General features: G+C 42.4%; 1 protein-coding gene across 1 annotated transcript in view; it reads right to left on the reverse strand.

Moving 5' to 3' along the window:
• Positions 1 to 15,196, reverse strand: part of SH3RF3 (SH3 domain containing ring finger 3) — a 92,683-nt gene that overhangs the window by 20,013 nt on the left and 57,474 nt on the right. The window lies entirely within an intron of this gene.

Genomic DNA, 15,196 nt, shown 5'->3' on the forward strand with positions numbered 1-15,196 from the left:
CAAAAGTTTAGGAAACAGGACAAAACTAGGAATGAGCCCTCCCCTGTGCCCTCTCAGCTTTGGGAAATCAGCTGTTCAGGGACTTCCTCAGCTGTAGGGGTCTGAGAGAGGGCAAAAGGCAGCCATCAGGATGCAGTGTCAGCCAAGGAAGAGACACAGAGGATTGGGAATTGCAGCCCCAGAGCACTTTCACAGCCCTGAAACTGCTATGTGGATTCCTCAGCTCCATCTCTGCGGTGCAAACCTCAGATCCAGGGCTGCTGCACTCACACTGCACCAAGGAGCCACAAAAGTACTGGTGACAGGGCTGACAAGGCCCTATTCCTTCTCGGATGCCAGTTTGCTTCCTAACCTGACATTGCACCACCTTTTCACATGCCAAGGGCTTCCTTGCGGCTACCATGAGGGTCTCCTACGCTATGATACACTGTGTCTTGAGGACCTAACCTAATCTGAAGCCTAGAAATGTTACACCTTTGTTTTAATACAAATCAAGGTGCCTAAATGATTTAGGCAACTGTGGTAGACGAACTACTTTCTAGAGAATTGCAGCAAAACAGCAGGACAGACCATGAGCATTCTTGTGAAACTTTAGGCTGATTTATTCAAACTAGAGGATAATCCATCACAGCTTGACTGACAGCACAGGATTCTGAAATGAGAAAAAGATGTACAATTAAATTAACTGCTAGATGAACTACTTAAAATTAATGTTTCTAAATAAGATGGTTTAGACTGAGTTAGCTTGCTGCTCCTTGTCTCTCATAAGGAAGTGAAAACGATTTACTGGCCCTGGGAAGCACTGGGAGCAACACTCAGATTTTGCAGTAAGCCAGAGCAACCTCACTCACTGAACACCTGAATGAAAGAGAATCAGTGACAGAAGTCACAATGTGCTTTGACATACTTTAGTCTTACACGCAGTTGGCTCTGGCTCTACCCATTCATGAGGGATAGATTTTGTTTCAGAAGCAAACAGTTAAAATTGCTTGGCCTTCCTTTGTAATCTTGTTAAATGACAGGCAAGTGACACTTGTACTTTTATGGAAAGCAGAAACACGAGGGTAAATGGTTTGAATTAGTGGAAGCCATCTTGTGCTTTATCCCTGATGAATCTATTCCCACTTGGTTGATCTTGTTCGAACAGCTGTGCCACCTCAGGCTGTAATTTCAGCACTTCCAACAAACCACATGGATTGGGCTGGCCTGCACTTAGAGGGAAGATTGCTTGTGGAAAGATCAGGTATCACAGGAGGTATATTCTCCTCTCAAAATCAATTCCCCATTGGAAGAAAAAGAAGGTCTGTCAGTGGACAGTGCAAAATTGACAGAATTTGTGGTATACTCATTATGGTGAAATAATTCCTTCCAAGGATTAAACAGCTCCTAAACAATGCATTTAACTGGAGACAGAGGAGTCAGCTGAGACTGACACACTTGCATGGACTGTGGCCTAGAGGGGATCAAAGCAGAAGCTCCTCTTTCCTATATTTCTGAAAATTATCTGGGCTTTGCCCTGCTGCCCTGGACTGAACAAGGGACAGAAATGAGAGGGTCCCTGATGGTCCTCAGATGGTCTGAAATTTTAGAAGCAGGTCCCTGACACCACCAAAGCCACAATCATGAAAATTTTTCTCTTCCTGAAGGCTGACCTCTAGTTTTGGCAGTTATCACAGGATCAAATCTGAGCATTCCCCAAACATTTCTGATTTATTTCATTCATTAAAAACATCAAGCCTTGTACCTAATCCCTCCTATCATCATGACAGCACATCTCAAACAATGCAATACTACTAACACGCTCAAGCTGATGGCATCTGTTCTGGGTGTAAGAGAAGCTCAGCCCCTGAGCACACAGGGGTGTGCAGGGAGTCACAGGTGCTATTTTTCCATGGGCATCACAGGCCCCACTGGGATGTCTCTTGCACAGGGACAGAACTGTTGTCTTGCACATTGATGTGTGATCAATTACTGAAGTGCATAAGCTTTACAGGCAAAGCAGCTGATGTTTCTGTAGCCTCCCCTGTCAGCTGTGTTACAGGCATTTTCAGTCTTACTGTATTTCCAAGCAGCCCTGTGAATTACGCCCAGTACAAACTTAGATGGCGGAAGTAGTTTTCTCTCATGAAGATCAATTGATCAAGTATACTCTTTAAAAATATGAAGAAAGAAACTCAGAATAATTTTAAAGTATTGCAAAGAAAGTGTCTGTCAGTGTCAGAAGAACGACCAGGTATGTAAATGACAATTTCACTGGTAAAGTCACCAAGGAACTGTCACTGTCTAAATGCCACAGCACTTGGGTTTTAATTACTAGAGAACTTTGTCATGGCAAAAAGCTTGCTTTCTCAAGCATGTCAAAAGAACACGTCATAAGGGCATCCTCTCTTCAGCAAAAACTAATATTTCATATTTTTCCTAGTTTCATCTTTTTTTTCTGCTTAAAAAATATACCCTCCCCCATTTGCTTAAAATACTCTATACTAAATACAGATCTTTAGGAATATAAAATTCCTCTTTGTTAAATTAAAGTGCAGAGCAAGAAGGATCAGCAATGAGAAACAGAGCTAACCAAAGGGAATAACTAGGGCATAAGCAGGGAAGGGGAGCCAATAGCGCTGTGACTTTTTTTTTTTTTTTCACTTTTGTACTAACCCTGGTTTTACTTTGCTATCCTGTCTCTCCATTTACCTTCCCTTCATTTGTCTGTTTAGCCTTCTTCTTTTTCCCTGCCACATGACCTGCAGATACAACCATGAATGAAATGCAACTGAGTTACACTGATTTAACTAATTACCACTTGTCACGTGTGCTACCCAAGCCAATGTTCTCCATTGCCTCATTCTATCCCAACTGTGCGACAAAACATGTTACCTCAAACATCAGGCTTAGACTGATTTGGGTAACCCAAGATGTGTGAGGATATGCTTTATGCCAGAGCTGACAGTAGGGTAATATCAGTGATGCACCCAGTGAGAAGCAGCTCACACAGGCTGCACACAGACTCACATCTGTAACCTCAAGTGCTCTCTGAACACAAATTTGTTGCATGTCTGGATGCTATGCAATAAGGCAGTGACATCTGGTAGGTGTTTTCATTTGCAACTACTGCAGAAATAATTACCAATGACAGCACATATACAGCATATTCCTCTTCACTCTGCCAGCTAGTTGACTGATGCAGAAGAGGCCAGTGTGACCTGAAATAAATGGTGAATCCTGCTAACCAATGGAAAGAAATGGTCAATTTTAACATGTAAGTTAAAAATGCTTCTGTGAAAATGCTGGGCAAATATATCCCCATCTGAAATTGATGGAAACTATATAAAGATAAAATCACTACTGCACTGGAGCAGAAATGACAGCTTTGTCATTCCATCTCTGAGCCTGCCTACCACAGATGAAGATGAAACACCCTTTAAACAAGTCAGATAACAGTGCAAAACCGCAGGGATTGATTGACAGACTGGCAGGCTTTCTGATTTTCATTTTAGCAAAACAGAGAGGGCAAACATTAACTTATAATTGTCCCATCCTCAATTTGATCCTGGTTGATTGGAATGTCTCTGCCTATAAAGATAACAGAATTAGTAGTCCATCAGTTAAGCAATCACAACTTCTATTCAAGGTCCTGTACTATGATTACTTTGCTGTATCTGACAATCTTCCCAGAGCAGAGTAGGCAATATGATGAATATCTTGCAGTCTTCTTCCTGCCAGAACAGCAATGTGTTTGAGGACCCCCTTCCAGTCTCCCTCTTTTTAACTCAGCAGTATTCATGCTGCTTCAGAATTCCAACTACAGATAACCAGATGCTACCAGTTGCTTTGCAATGTTTTCCAGTTAATGATTTTCTGTCAAACCATGAGGACATTTCAAGTAGGTACCATCAGGGCTTGTCTCAGTCCCGGTGCTAGTCAATCTTTCCATTAGTTACTTGATATGTGAGCTACTGAGTGTATTCTAAAACCAGCAGTGGACACTGAACTGATTGAGTCCCCAAGCAGTGTCCTGGTTTTACCTGGGACAGAGTTAATTTTCTTCATAGTGGCTTGTATGGTGCTGTATTTTGGATTTATGACCACACAACGGTAATAACACACCCTGTTTTAGTTAGCAAGCAGCCCTTGCACATTGTTAAGGCCTTTTCTGCCTCCCACCCACCCCACCAACAAGGGGGCTAGGGGTGCAGTCAGGGACAGCCAGGACAGCTGACCCTAAGTGACCAAAGGGATACCCCAGACCATATGGTGTCATGTTCAGCAATTGAAAGCCTGAGGAAGAGGTAGAAAGTGGGGCACATTTAGGGTGATGGTGTTTGTCATCCCATGTCAACATTACTGTAACAAGAGCTGAAGATCTGCCCGTCAGTGGGAAATGGTGAGTGAATTCCCTGTTTTGCTTTGCTCGTGTGCGCAGTTTTTCTTTACCTATTGAAGTGTCTTTATCTCATTCCATGAGTTTTCTCACTTTTACTGATTCTTTCCCCCTTTCCACTGTGGCAAGGAGTTGAGTGAGTGGCTGTGTAAGTCGAAGCTGCCTGCCAGGGTTAATCCACAACAGCAAGATTAACAGGGTAAAAATTCAAAAAAATTTTCCTAAAATGGAGAAATGATCCCAAATCCCCATAATGAAATCTGCAAAGACAAGCATGATATGCAACTGCTAGGAATAAGAAATCAAATGCACACTGCAATATGAGGAGTGACTGGCCAGACAGCAGCTCTGCAAAGTTACACTGGATCACAAACTGGGAGTTAGTCAAGATGCTGTTGTGAAAAAGACAAGCTTTATCTGTAAACAACTTATATATATAAGCACTAATGGGAAGTGCTTATTCCACCCTAATTCGCACTAACAAGATCTCAGCACAACTCCACTCTGGGACACTACTCCACTACACTACTTTAAGACTGCAGCAAGTTGAAGACTGCCCAGAGAAGAGATGGAAGTGTAATCAGAGGTCTAGAAAACATTACTGTGAAGAAAGGCAAGGAACTGGGCTCAGTGAGGTTGCAAGAAGAGAATTCTCAAGGACTAAACACATTATTAGTTCTCTAACGTGTGAAAGGCTGTCAAAAGAAAGCTGATCAGCAGTTCCATCTGGAGCAAGACATGAAGAAGCAAGACTGAGTCATAACCATGAAATATTTGTTAATAGGGAATGGGGATAATAGGGAATTTTCTGACCTGAGGAATATGAAAGGACAGGAATGATTGTTCAGGGAAGTTGTGGAACTGTCTTAACAGAACAATTTCAAGAAAAGTTAGACATCTGTGGTGGGAAGTCGGTATCCACCTGATTTCCTCATGGCTGATGAATGGAAATCCATTGCAGGCCTCAGGGTCACCATCCTTACTACCTCTCCTGTGCCACTGTCTCTGCTGGCCAGTTGTATCTCTTTAAGTCTGCCAACCAGGAGTATCTGGCTTGGATACAAAACCTGTCCAGAAAAAATTTAAAACTTGGAAGATCAGTTCCCTCTTTTACGTCCTGGTCAAAGTCTAGCTTATGCATTTCCCTTGCCACAGCAGGGACCATTGTGTTGAGCGGATCTGTCTGCCTGACCTCCTCCCTTTTCTGTCTCAAAACTAAAGATATGAAAAATAACATGACATTGTACAGGAGGGAATAGAGATCTCTGAGATCATAAAAAAAGCCACCTAGTTCCATTAAAAAACATACTGGTTCTGGATTGATCATGAATTGGGACAAAAAGCTACAGCACAGGAAATGTACTTTACTGCAAAATAAATTGGCCATGGACTTGCATTAAATTACTTCTTCTCTCCCTGAAGCATCTGGTGATGAAGCCCAATGCCAATCTGCTTCCAGTCTGCTGAATACAGTGATCTGAGACTGAAGGTCAGTATTACAGCTTCAGTAGTATTAACTTACAGAAGCATGTCAGTGAGTATGAACCAAACAAAATATATGCAAAAAAAGGCAAAGCAACAGGTTGAGTTCTGCCTTTATAATAAATTGCTTTTTAGAAGGTTGACTACTTGACACACTAAATTAATCGATTACAGGCAGCCTGCAGATGTAGTGTCAGAAAAGTGACTTTTGCATGGTGTGCTTTTTGAATTCCTGAGACTGATCTTTTCTCCAGAGGGCAAAATAGTAAAATTTTTCTTTTTCAGTGCTTCAGAGACGGTCACTGACTCCATGTCTTCACTTGGTCTGAAGAGAATTACTAGATGCTTGAGACATAAGAGTCAGTCTGGGTTGTCATTTTTTTAACTGAAAGTGGCTTTACCATTTGGTAAAAGAAAGGACGAGGGTTTGTACATTTTAATGCTACTTCTGCAATATGAATAATAAACAAAAGTGCACAAAGTAAGATAAATATCCCTTTGCTATAACTTGGTTATGCCCTCAAGTTCCATACCAAAATAGAAACATGCCACAGATATTTGTTGACTGTTTCAACATGCTATTCCTGCAGTATTGATGTTTTGTCAGAAACAGCAATTTCTTTCAGTTTACGTAATTCTTCTAGTAGAGATTGCTGGAAGATTTCTGCATTGATTGTAGATATTTTAACCCACCTAGGAAACAGAAACATGGGCACTGAAAAGTTGATTAGAGACAATTTTCACAGGAAATTCAGGCTTTGTCTCCATAAAAAAACTGCATTGGCACTTAAATTTCTTGTAGCTTACTGAGTAATCTCTGTTGCCTCTTGGTGGTTTAAGACTTACTGGCTTGTGAATTCACAGTTGGAAAACCACTGAAGAAAACAAATGAGTCCTGAATGTGCGGGATGCCAAGATACCATCAACTCTGACACACTGCAAGTTGTTTCATTGTTTTCATGGCTTCCAGCTTCCTACTCTGTTTTTCTGTTGGAATGGTTTCATCCTGCATGTCTTCCTTCCTGAGAGTGGTGGGGTAGTGTCAGCTCATGCCAGCTCTGTGTGTTACTGCTTCAAGCAGAAAGGAGAACTATGGGGACAGGAAGATCATTCACACTCTGGGCTTTTGAACCCACACATAGGGGCTGGGACCTTGATGCCATGATGGAATGAGAGACCAAAGCACGTTCTTCAGGAACAGGGCAGGGAGAGGGCAGAAGCCACGAGGGGATGCTCAGCTGCAGAGCTGTGTGGTCTGGGATAGGGATTGGGCCCTGGGATCCTGAACAGGCGGAATGTATCAATGTCTCCCACTGATAGCACAAGAGCGCTTACATTTCACCCGACTAATCCAAGGACGTACTTGCCATCCCCACCCACAGCCTGGCCCCATCCAGCCATCTGGTCCTGCATGATTTCTTCTGCAGGCAGGGGAATGCCATGGGAACGCCAGTGCTGGGATGCTCACACGCAGACACACACTCGCACACACATACGCCTCCAGCCTTCTGCTTCCAGTGCTCCCTTGCATGCTCTTTCTTTTGTCAGTTCTACTTTCTTCCTCAGGATTTAGCAAAAGCTCGTGGGTCCTCTGTGCTATAAAATTAGGTCTCTACAGGTGCCAGGAGAATTCTGTGCCTTGGCATCCAAACAGCTTCATCTCCAGTTAGTAGATAAACTGAATTTCCTCTTGAAGTTAAAGCACTCTCCATCTTCTCTTCCCCGGGATCCACTTCCCCTTAAGGCCATAGAATGCAGCACAGAACCACTCAAAAGAGCGTTAGAGAAATCCACTGCGGACACTTGAGAAATCCTGTGACAGCACTGTGAGGCAGATAAGCAGAGGCGGGAGGAAAGGAGAGAAAAAAGGAATAGCTTTCGGAGACTGCTTGGCAGCAAAGTCAGCGCTTGAAATATCTGTGGGGAGTTTGAAAGCATTTCCTAACATCAAAAATGTGAGGAAGAAAAAGAAATTTTGATCAATGACTTATTGCCCTTGATCTAAGCAAAAGAATCCTAGCCAGTCAGAAATAACAGAAATCTGTTTTATTGTAAAGCTTAAGTTTTCTATATTTTGACAGCTGGGGCTCATGCTTTTGGCTGGGTAATTTGCCAGCTTTAAAATATTCATCACTGAGTTGCCAGGTTTTTGTCCTTTCAAACTGAGTTCTAATGATGAAGGAGAAGGTGCTGGAGAGATTTTAAGCATTAATTTTCTGCCCTAAAACATAACTTTGTGGCCTGAGTTCACATGACCAGAAAAAGAGGTTTCTGCTCCCTGGCCAAGTTTCTGGTGAATCACTTGCTGGTCACTGAGCCAAGATTCACTTTCTGGAGCATGGGGAGCAGTGGCTCATTTGTGATGAAGACAGCCCCCTTACCTTTGTTGAGAGGAAATGGATTAACAGTACGTATTCTGTGCACAAATCTTGAAAGAACTGAACTAAAATTCCAAACTAAAGCATCCTTACCAAGAAACAAACTGGAACACATTACACTGAAAAGTCATAGCTGATTCTGAAAATGATCAGTGAAATGCTGGTGTTGGTGGCTCCTGGATCAACTCAGATGTCTTACAGAGTACTCAGCAAAATTAGTGTCAAATAATTTATTCTTTTTGATTAAATAATGCAAACCTTTAGATTATTATTCCAATGTTGCTCCCTCTTACTGCATCCTACACTTACTCTAAAAATTCAATTCAGGCTTCTGGTCTTGTGCAATTTTTTTATTGCTATGTCTTGCACTGTGTTCATTTCATCACTCAGTTGTTATCATTCCATTTCACACCTGTGCAACTTAGTGGGCTTTCTTAGTTGAACATAAAGGAAATATTTTTCCCAAATTGAAAAATGTTAAATAATTTCATATCTGCTAAGAAGACTAAATTCATCTTCCAGAAACTCGGGGGTCTGCCTTATAGACCTGATATCTGAAAAACCTGCTTGCATCAACTCTGTCCTTACCTTCCTCTACTCGTCACAGGTGACCACTATTTTTGTCACATCATTTTATATCTACAAAGTCCTTGCAAATGCTCAACACTTCACTTTTGAGACTGATCTTTCATTTTCTGGATAAGGAATTAAAATGTCTTTGGGGATATGAAGTGATAACAAATCCCTTTCAGTCAGGGACAAGTTAATATGAGAAGAAGCTGCAATGCAGAGACTAAGAGTAAGTAAAAACTGAAAGTGCAAAACTGTGCAGGATCTGGTTCTTCAGGCAGTTTCAGGTTGACCATCTGACAGCTTAACTGGACAGCTAATGTGAACTAAGGTCAAAGAGCATCTCAAGAGTTTATGAAGCCAAATTTCTAAAAGCCCTTTGATCTAGTCTCCAGTACTTCATAAAGCCAGGGTGGGCAACTAAGTGCACAGGCAGGAGGCCTGCACTGAGGGATGCTGCCAGGTAGGACTGGGCACTGGGCTGCAGTTTAGGAGAAGGATGAGAAAGGCACTGACAGGAAGGGGGAGTGGTGGAGAGGGAAGTCTCTCTGGTCATTTCTATTCTGGCATAAAAGACAAGGTCAGGATTTAGCAATAAACCTATGTCTGCATCCATTAACCTTTGTGAGTTTGGCTTATATCAGCTTCCTGCTCTACTCTGCACTGTGCAGCCTCACCTGAAGTTCTGTGTGCAAGTTTGGGCCCACAATATAAGAAACATATAAAGCTATTAGAGGACATACCATGAAGATGGTGAAGAGCTTTGAGGGGAAGTCACATGAGGAGCTTCTGAAGTAACTTATCTCATCCTGGAGAATGAGAGGAGACCTCACAGCAGTTTACAGCTTCCTCATGAAGAGCAGTGCAGGGGCAGGCACTGATCTCTTCTCTCTTGTGCCCAGTGAGAGGACCTGAGGCAATGGCCTGAAGTTGTGCCAGGAGAGGTCTAGGCTGGAAATCAGGAAAAGTTTCTTCACCCAGAGAGTGGCTGGGCACTTCAACAGGCTCCCCAGGGAAGTGGTCACAGAACCAGCACGACAGAGTTCAAGAAGCATTTGGACAGTGCTCCCAAGTACGTGGTGTGCATCTTGGGGTTGTCCTGTGCAGGGCCAGGAGTTGAACTTGATGATCTTTGTGGGTCCCTTCCAACTCAAGACATTGTATGATTCTATAAACTAACATTCTCCCAGAACAACACAGGAGCATGGTTTCTGTCACACCACTTACCAGGACTGTTGCTGATGAGAAGTCTGGATGTAGCCATCCTATTTTGGGCAGAAAAAAAGCTTAGAAGCATGGACACAAGTCATACAGGGACATCTGCAGGGCCAGAAAAAAGGCCTTGGATTTGTTCTGTTTTGCAATGTAGTTCTCACACCAGCATCATGCCAAACATACTGTATCATTTGAGGAATGCATTTATTCTGAGCAGGACCGATACTTGAGAAAGTGAGTGACACTGGTGAAAACAGACAGATGTTTACTGATTTAGTCTTCACATGCAAAACTGCTGGTGTGTGTTCAAAGTAATTTTCTGAAGATGTATCTCTTCTTATCTTAACATCAGGAAACAGCAGCCTAGTGCATTTTCCCATTTGCTGTGACTTGTTAATCTAGATCCATATATTCCAGGGACACAGTTCCTAAATTTAAAGCTGCAAACAGACTTGTTCTCTCAGCATATTTGTAAGAAATGTTTAATTTTACATTGCCAATTTTCAAATATTTCAATATACTCTGGCTAGGTAAAACAGTAAGGAATTGCTGTAACACAGTGATGAATTAATGACTTGCCTGATAGCGCAAGCTCTTATTTTCCTCTCTGTCAGCTCTTGGGCCAGACATTTTGGAAGAGTTTAATCAAAATCCCTATCAAAAGCCAAATGACTGGATTTTAAAGAAAGTTTAATTACGGTGGTCAAACCACCCAGCATGATTTGCTTGATTTGATTAACATAATGAGGAGCTCATTTAATGAGAAATGCATTAATTCATTCAAACAAGTGGTTTTATCAGTGGTATTAAGCATCAACCCAGATTATGTACAGCAGAAACTATTAGAGCAAAAATTGAGCAAGGTCAAAGCAGTAGTCATACCATAATTACAAGCTCTTAGCTGTAATCTACCAGTTGAACTGGGTAGTAGTCCTGCCCAAAAAAAGCAGGATCCCTATTTAAAAAGCCCCCAAACCACACAGTTTTGCTCCAGTTCCACAGCTGAGATCTCCATCTCTTTCTTTCAGATGTTCAGAAGACTTGGGAAGCAGGACTCAATTTTTTGACTTTCAGATCTGCACTACACATGCAGATATTAGTAACAAATGACAAAGAGGTCAAAGGAACCTTGCTACCACTCCACAACCTTAAAGGAAATGGATGTTGTCCTTTTGCTCTTTGTTTTATCTCTCTCCTGACCCTATGATGTCTTAGGAACGCTCCCATCCCCAACCTGTCACAGAGTGACTCTGGGGAAAAATTAACATTTTACTTCTGGGGAAAGGAACCTCCTTTTTGGAAAAGGGGAAAAAAAAAAGCCTCAAGTGGGAAGTATTTGAGAAAAAGAAGAAAGAGTCTCCTTTACATGTTCCTCTTTTCCACTGCCTTCTTTAAATACATTTCACACCCTATATTTCAACTTTTTTGTTTCAGGATGCCTTCCTCTGGGCTTTGCACAGCATCCTTCACCTGGACCCCCACTGGCACCCCTTCTCTGGTGCTCTCTGCTCTATCTCCCAGCAGCTGCCAATGCTCTTCTCTCTCCTATGCTTGCCCTGACCTCTGTTACCTCCTTGACTTCTGCTGAGCTCCCTCACCTTTACTCAAGCCATTTGGCATTCCTGCAGTGTCTGTGCTGCCCCTGTGGGAGCCACCTTTCCTGCTGCTTCCTACTGTGCCCGTACAGCACTGAAACGTCTTTGATTTTCAAGTGCTCTACTTCTCAGCCTGCTTGGCTGCCAGACTACTTTCCAAGTACTGCAGAACAGTGGACTTCAGCACTGTCTATGGCACAGTTTTTCATCAGCTACTATCAGCAGCTGGTAAAGGAGACCATGCTCAAAACTGTTCCCTAAGGAGACAGGAGGCTGGTCAGGGAGCTGAGATGTGGAGCCCAAGCCCAGTTGCAGATGGGATATTTCAGGATTAGATGATACCAACAAGTGAAGACTGGCACGGAGGCAGAATTTTACCTCCTGATTAAGTCACCAGGAATATGACAGTGAGACACTATTATTAGGGTACCTAAATGAATGTAAGTACCAAGGTTCACCTGCAGCTTTGGAAATTTCGATCAAGATCTTCAAGAAATAAGCTGAAGCAGAGAACTAGGGATGTCAAAAAATAGACGTAAGGATTTATTTGCTATATTAATAGAAAATGAACAAGAAAATCATTCATGCTGATCTGAAAACCATAATCCTTAGGATTATTTCTGCCAGTTACCTTTAAACCACAAGGAAATGAGTAAAAGTTGGAATTCGAGTCTCTTGATTTTAGAGGAATCATGGGATTTGCCTATATGTGACTGCTGCACACCAACAGGAACCTGTGATATTGGCATATAAACGTTTGCACAGAGGAAAGCATTAATAGTGATGACTGCACCATACACCGAGCAAGGCTACTTCTGAGCTGAAGTCAATTCCATCTTGGAACAAGCAACACAAACAGCATACATGGACTCACTGCAGAAGTTGCCCCTTGGTGTCACATTTAGCATCCCTGAGTGGAATTGGCATGGGAAGTCATAAAACATAAATTTTTACAAGATCTTATCTTAAAACACTTTCCCCCACTATCTCCCAACCCAGCCTTCAAGCAGACAATCAACGTTACTAAAGTTATAATCTGATGAAAATTCCCCAAGGACCAATATATCTCACCATACTAGAGTGATAAATGCAAAAAATGCAATTTATCTCCACAGACCTCAAAAGAATCAGGAAAAACAATGGATCCTCGTCATGTCCATCTCTGAATGCAAACTACTTCCTATGAACTATGTACCACTCTCTACCACAGTGAACTCACACCAACAATTCCTGCATGAAAGAAAACCATGGCTACTAACAACAAAATGTCTCCTAAACCAGTTATTCTCTGATTATTCAGCTTTTTCCTCAATGATATCCTACAAAAGACACTGGAAAGACTAAACCAGGATTAAAGTTAACAACTTCATGGGACACCAAAAATTGTTGATTCTAACAACAACACTAATTTTATGACACATTACAATTTACATCACATATGACTTGCTAATCTCAGTTTCTCAGGAGATAATTACCTGTGCATTTCTTCCATCCTGTGTTCAATAGAGCTGAAGACCTTATTACCTCTCCTCTTACTAACTTCCCCTCTGCTCCTTTCATCTCAAAATACCTGACTGATTAATATAATGAAACTGAACTCAAAAAAATTGCTTCTGATCTTTGCTTATCTGGCAGCTTGCTAGCTACGCCCCTCCTGTTTTTCCTCCTCGATATTTTCTAATTTTTTCCTATTATGGGTACTGATAACAGATAGTGCCTTTCTCCGCTGATATTCCCTCTGAGTGTTATGACACTTTCCTATTTACTAAAAAACCTGTCCAAACAGCCTTCACTCTGAAAATATCAAGGCCTGTTACAGATATGGTTCCAGTTCTGACTCACAGATGCCTTTCTGAATAGTTATATGGCTTTCCTTCTGGCACTATCCAAGCTCTCAATTTCTTCAAAGAAATATTTGGGCTTAGCAAAGAGTAAGACAACTTATCTGGCCAAACATCAGTCACCATTTCTAAAAGGAAAGGAAACATTGCTAATTCAGATCTTTCTAAAATGAAAGTGAACTATAACATGGACAAGATTCAGGAATATGTTGTTCAGCTGGGGCAGTTATGTATTGCCCAGCTGAGTCAGAAATTACAATTTTTACTGTCACTTCTCTCTGATACTTCCCAGATAGTGAACTGGTTTTTGGCAACACCCATTGCAATGATGTTGTCTATTATTTCCTTCTCCCCTTCATGCATGGAGATCAAAACCCTCTTTACTTCTCTGCATCCCAATTCAGTAACTTTAGGCTGTCACAGCTTGGGAAAGATTAACCAGTATTTCAGGACTGTCCTCGACATAATTTTGCCTACAGACTTGCAGTGTGCAGTATCACATGAATTAAAATATATGGACCTATCACTTAATGCGTTTTAGGAAGTAATAAATAAGCCAGAACACAATGGTCTGAGGCAATGTGCAGCTCTGCCACCTCCTCCAAATGCTGTTCCCTTCCTTGGACTTGCAGAAGTAGCAGGTGTTCTGCTTCCACCACATGCTGACCTTGATGCACACCTGAGAGCTGTTCTTCGTAAGCAAGTACCTAAATGTCACATCCAGGGCAGAATTTCTACCCTTCCTCTTTCACCAAAATTCATTCAGAGAAAATTCAAGACAGGATTAAGGAAAGCATTTTAAAACTTGTGTTCCTCATTTTGTGCAGCTAGGGGTTATCCGTGGCCCGGAGGACACATGAGACCTGCCACCTCAGGATTACCATGTATAAAGAAACTGTTTACTCCATACGTGTCTGTCACCATGGAAAAGTTCAGGGAACATATGGAAAGGATTTTTTTCAGGTTCAAAGGAAAAGCAGGCCCCCACATCTCTTCCTCCTACTCAGATACAAACCAGGATCTTGCTCTGCTAGCCAGTACAGAGATAATCTTCAGCATTGATGTACGGGAACTGCTGACACAACGTAAACATTTGGGAAAAGTAAAATATTTGCCAAGAACCTAAAAGGCTGGGTGCTTAAAGCAGCTCTCCTCGCTGGCTTTCCTTAGCAAGGTGTGTCAGGGAACACGTACTCAGCTGTCGGTCCCACTGCTGGCTCCTAAGATATTGACCCTACAGTACACTGTGCCTGCATCCCATCGAGCAGTATCCCATTGCCTTCTTCTCTTTTGGCTGTGCCACTGCAATGAGAGTTTCTTGAAGAAACTGAGATGTTTCTAGAAGAGCAAAACAGCTCCTATCACTCAGAAGCCAGTGTTTTGCTGTGCCTGAGGCACCTGCTGTGTGGCTGGAGCCAACATCAGCTTCTTTGACATAAGGGAGGCAGAGGGATTCTGACATAGCCATCCGGCTCTGACGGCCGAGAGCCCGCTACAACATCTGGCTGCACCACTGCAAAGTTACAGATCTCGGCGCTGACCAGTGGAAGAAACACACAAATTCAGCCCATCCAGCCTTGTTTGCCATCCGCGAGCAGGCAACACGAGAGCAGTGTTGAGTACGCTGGTGGGGGGAAAGATGAAGTGCGGAAATAGCGTGAGATGAGGATGCCCAAGCCGCCTGGCGATGGAAGCCAGTTTTTGCAAGGTACCTCCTCAACAGCCCTGTGGGAGGGC

This window comes from Onychostruthus taczanowskii, unplaced genomic scaffold (assembly GCF_017590055.1).
Source record: "Onychostruthus taczanowskii isolate IOZ18803 unplaced genomic scaffold, ASM1759005v1 scaffold58, whole genome shotgun sequence".
Lineage (NCBI taxonomy): Eukaryota > Metazoa > Chordata > Aves > Passeriformes > Passeridae > Onychostruthus > Onychostruthus taczanowskii.